We start from the raw sequence: 6,000 nt of genomic DNA on the forward strand, positions 1-6,000 counted from the left end.
ATAGTTACATTAGGAGCGAAATAATTGTGCAGCGAGCGATAGAATATTGAGATTGTTGGGGAGGGAATGGGAGAACTAAAGTGATCTGTGTTATAGGAGGAATATAGGTTTTATTACATAGTTCTTGTAGAGCCATGCTAGGGGTCACAAATGAAATAAGTCACAAGTAGTGTAAAGTGTATAAATATAATATGTATTTATCATAAATAATACAGGAGCCACTGAAGTGGTATGAGACAAACGTGTTCGTAACATGAAGTTAAACATGGTATGAATGTCTCCATCCAGTTTTTCAAACCAGTGGTATTTATAGGACTGGTTGATTCCACTTAGTTCTCAAATAGGGGTGAATTGTCCCCCCACAACAATAATGAAGGTAGGTGTATACCACGTATGCTATAGTGGGTTTAATATATGTGTGTATATGCGCATCTAAACTCTCTCTCTCTCTCTGAATATATATATATATATATATATATATATATATATATATATATATATATATATATATATATAAGGAAGGTTACCCGGCGTTTTTCAGGTTCGAATTTGGGATAGCATTATGTGCAACATCACATTAAAGAGAATTTACTTTACAAAGAAGTCATCACTTACCAGAGGCTACTCGAGGATAATAATTAAAGAGCGTACAGTAGTTAATGGGACAATGTCGTATTAATCGTTAGTAGTGAAAATTTGGTAAATTGGACTAGTTAAGGGGAACGGCTCATCAAGAACTTGTTTACGTTGAACTTGAAGACGAATGTATTGTAGTCAGCTGGAAAGCAGACAAAAGGAAGAGAGTTCCACGGGTGTGCAGTTCTCAGAAAGAAACTTTGTTCATGGAATCTACGATTAGGTTTAGGCACAGATAAAAGTGGGGGAAATTATTGATAGTGTTTTCAGCTAGACGAGTGCTTTTCGTGAAAAGTTTGACGAGGGGGGACCATAGATAAGAGCTCAGACGAGCACTTGCCATGAAAATAACGATAAAGCAGAGATAAGCTCGCAATGTCTCTTCTGTGAGAAAGAGCTTTTAGGGGAGAGAAAAGGGTATCTCCTTTTAGGCTACGAAATCTATTTTGAACTCTGTTAAGGCAGGATAAGGTTTTCTAGCAGCTCCTGCCAAGATGTTGCAACGATACTCCATCTTTGGATGTACCTGGCTCTTATATAGGTAGAGAATTGCATCAGCAGGTAGATATCTATTGGATCGATAGAAAGATCGCATCATTTTCAGCGACCTTGGCAACGGATTTGATGTACATGTTCCATTTTAGATCTGGAGTAAACGTCAAACCAAGAAACTTGTCAAAACATGGAGCCCCCAAGACAAGAGCCATTAATTTCAACTGATGCCAGGTGGGGATCAGAGCATTAATTATGTAAAGATAGAAGCTTAGTTTTAGATGCATTAAAATTAAACAGAGACTTGTTTCTCCATTGTACCACATGTACATGCTCTCTTAACCTTACGTTTGTAAATAGCAGGATTTCATTTTGTAACATGTTAGAAGAGTCATTAGTTCATTTAAGTTGCATGTAGAGACGCAAAAGTACTTCGATTAAATTCAGTTAGATACATGCCCTTGTAATTATTCGTTTTTGGAGACAGACATGAGCACAAAGAGAAAAGTGTTCTCTTGTTATATATATATATATATATATATATATATATATATATATATATATATATATATATATATATATATATAGGGTGGGGGTGTTCAATAATTAACGTTACTTTGTTGACCATATTTATTAAATAGATTAAACAATACAGATTATTCAAACGTAATATATATACAATAGTATTACCAGATTCAAAATATCCACACTTTATTCAATGTAACTATAATGTGCACCAATGAACTGCTGCAAATGTTTGTTGAATGTTTCGCGTGAGTCACGACTGATGTTTTGTGGGATTTAATTTTAATTTCTTCTTCAGAATTTCCAAATTTATATGTTGGGAAACTGAGACTTTATTCTCCAAAACAGACCAAATATCTTGATCTCATCAGTTGATTTGAAACGGTTTAGTGCGCTCCACACAAACATTCGGTTCACATTTAAGGTCTCCGCAATGTCTCCTGCAGACTTTTCGTATTTGAATAACTCTACATTGACAATTCGTTTCACTAAATTATGGGACGTATTATCAAAAGTAATATTCTAGTTAAAATTTATCCATATACACTTGAAAAAGATTTTTTTTAATCTTGAAAATTCACTAAATATAGATATAAATAATAAGTTGTAACGGTAAATATTGAACACTATGTATATATGTGTGCGTATACGCGCGTACACACACACACACACGCACACACACACATATATATATATATATATATATATATATATATATAAAATAAAAATTACAATTAAATTTACCAAAATGATTCAAGATGGTAAAATAAGTATTATAAATATTAAAGAATTATTATTTATAAAATAATCTCAACCAGATGTAAAAGCTCGATAGAACCAAATAGGAGATAGAGATTATAATAAGAGCAAATAGTTAATAAAACATGTTAAAACACTTTGAAAAAGAGTTAAAAACATATATAGTTTTAAAAGGAAACACTAAATAAGTGGATAGTCCTTAATCCACGGAGTTTCGAAGAAATACTTTCCTTCTCATCAGAGACTAGGAATTATCAAAATGCGGGATCGGATTTTTGCATGCAAAAGTATTTGATGAAACTGAAAGTAAGATCTTTGACTTACTTGCCGTTTCATCAAATACTTTTGCATGCAAAATCCGATCCCGCATTTTGATAATTCCTAGTCTCTGATGAGAAGTAGAGTATTTCTTCGAAACTCCGCGGATTAAGGACAATCCACTTATTTAGTGTTTCCTTTTCAAACTATATATGTTTTTAACTCTTTTTCAAAGTGTTTTAACATGTTTTATTAACTATTTGCTCTTAAATATATATATATATATATATATATATATATATATATATATATATATATGTATATACCTGTGTTGATGAAACTATGTGTATAGCGATCTCTACATAGAAGAAGGTAGACAAATAAACAAACAGAAGACGTTAGATACTAAACTAATCTGTAATGTCAATAAAAATTTAATATTTTTATGCTCTTGAACAAGCAATTGAGCACTCTTGCTCTTTCCCTCTTAACACTGAATTACACACATCATACATACATACATACATACATACATACGTACACACATATACATACATATATATGATAGATAGATAAATAGATAGAAAGATAGATAGATATCATTTTTAATTGCCAATTGCAAAAAGCAACTTCGATCGTCTCCTACCATAAAACCTTATGGATTCCACTCGTGTTCGACTAGACAAATTCGCAGTCTGGCGTCGAGATGCGATGTAATTCTGTGCTGTTCATTCATCGATTGATTTTGTAGATAGTTTAGCTTCTAGTAGAGATGGCAAACGAACACCACCCATCCGATATATTAGCAAAATGCAGCTACATCGGCAAGCCTTATTATGTATCTTGCTGTCCTTTTCTTCTTCTTCTTCTTCTTCTTCTTCTTCTTTTTCTTCTTCTTCTTCTTCTTCTTCTTATCTTCTCCTCCTTTATCTCCTTCATCTTCTTTATCGGTTTCTCTTTCTCTTCCTTTTTCTCCGTTTTTTTATTTTTTCTTTTCTTTCTTATTGTGTTCCATTTTTCTTCTTTATCTTCTTTTTCTTTATCTTCTTCTCCCCTTTTTTTATTCACCCGTCCTCTTCTCTACCTTCTTTTTCTTTCTCTTCTTTTTCTTCTCCGTATTATTATTATTATTATTATTATTATTATTATTATTATTATTATTATTATTATTATTATTATGTCGCTTGTTCAAATGGTGCAGTAGCGAATACTTTCACTAAAATATATTTCGTTCATCCATTGCTCCTTTCTTCTTTCTATCTCATCCACTCAATATAGACTCTTTTTTGTATAAAATTCACTTCTTTTCTTTTAATCTTCATTTACGTCAAGTCGGTATCCAAAAGGGACCGGGGCCAGGGCATCATCCTACCCAATCTAGGATAAGAAACCAAACATTAGGAACCTGGAAAACTATTTGTAAACAAACCAATTTGTTAATTTTTATTTAATCATCATACATCAGGTAGGTGACTTGAGGATCGGTAATAGCGAGCGTTGGTTATGAACACACAAGTGTGTGTGCGCGTACTGCGCTTTAATAAGTATCGATGTTGCTCTTAAATCGAGTAATTCTCAAAATATTCTTACGACGTATGTACACTTAATTTAAGCGTTACAGATTGACATGCTATTTGAAATTCAAGCATGACAGACATACAATCGGGAAGAGTTTTATATCTATATATATCTATATATATATATATATATATATAGAGAGAGAGAGAGAGAGAGAGAGAGAAAGAGAGAGAGAGAGATCCTGGGTGTATCCAAAAATTATATTTCAAACTTAAGAGTGACAAACGGACGGACAGACAGACTTTGACGTATCTACCAATAAAAATGCAAATAAAAAGTTCAATCCAATGATACATTGCATTACACGTTATAAATAGGTAGTTAAAACATATAATCAAGCATAAATTTAAGACTAAAAACTCTTATATGCACACACATACACACATAAACACATAAACACACACATATATATAGTCATATAAATATATAAAGTCTAAAAAAGCTATGATTTTTTTTCTAATAAGTAATCAAATTTGAAAATGCAATTAAATTGCTAAGGGAGATTAACTAAATTTTACATAACGTAGATTTTGCATTAATCTATGCCAACTTTCCGCTAGAAAATCTTTTAACTTTTACTCGTTTTTAACGGGCTAAAATGTCTAATCTATAAATATATACACATACTTAGCATGATATATATCAAGATATTTATTTGTATAAAGTTAAGTATGGGTATGTGTTTATACATTATACGTATATGGTCAACTCCTAACAAAAATTAATCGATTGTTGGAATTTGAGATCTTAACCTTAAGTTAAAATTTTAGACATTTTCTAGAAAATAAACCATGTGATGGATTTTGGTCAAAATTTGAATAAAGATTCTAAGTATAAGGTATAATATCATCAACACTTCTCTTTTACTAAAAATGTTTATATATATATATATATTGTCCATACTTTTTGTCAATTTTAATAAAATGAACATCGTTTCTGAAACGATCGTACAATCGAGTTGATTTTGTTTGTCTTTCCTTTTGAAACTGATTTTTAATTCACAATTATGAATCGTTTTACTCAATATTGAAATAGCTCTAGGATATCTATACCTATTGAGCTTATTATATATCTAAAGTAGAATGGGCACTGTTTTCGTTTAAAGTATTAATACATTTGCTAATACATTAAAATAAACTCGGCTCTTTACTTTCCAGGTCTAATTCCCTCTATATATATATATATATATATATATATATATATATATATATATATAATTCGAAATGAAAAATGTTCATAATCGAAATAAGGATTCTAGGCATAAGGTATAGTACCACTCTCGTCTCTCTTTTACTCAAAATAATGTTTATATACAATATATATATATATATATGTATATATTGTATATATATATATATATATATATATATATATATATATATATATATATATATATATATATATACTTTTCTAGAAGAAAAATGCTCGTATGTGTTTTTACTCTGGTTAAGCTCTTGAAAATCGATTTGCTATTAATTTTTAAAATTGGCATTTGTTTTAAAAAATGTAATATATTAAATAAATGATGAAGGTTTTTTTAAATTAAAATCGAAGAATTCCCTTTGTGTTCTTTGGTTTCTATAATAATAATGTGTTCGCAGTGTAATAGAATGGATGATTCTTCACGAGACCTGAGCATGGTCATTCTTAAACATAGTTAAACCCATCAGACTCACCTGAAGGAATTTATTACATGTCACTTTCTCTATTTGCTCCTAAAACTGAAAAAAATGGTGTATGTATATATTTGCA

The 6,000-nt window shown here is 30.5% G+C and overlaps 1 protein-coding gene across 3 annotated transcripts in view; it reads left to right on the forward strand.

Moving 5' to 3' along the window:
- Positions 1–6,000, forward strand: part of LOC145296648 (potassium voltage-gated channel protein Shaker-like) — a 390,939-nt gene that overhangs the window by 146,055 nt on the left and 238,884 nt on the right. The gene's annotated exons all lie outside the window — the stretch shown is intronic.

This window comes from Euprymna scolopes, chromosome 17 (assembly GCF_053919585.1).
Source record: "Euprymna scolopes isolate OS-2025 chromosome 17, ASM5391958v1, whole genome shotgun sequence".
Lineage (NCBI taxonomy): Eukaryota > Metazoa > Mollusca > Cephalopoda > Sepiida > Sepiolidae > Euprymna > Euprymna scolopes.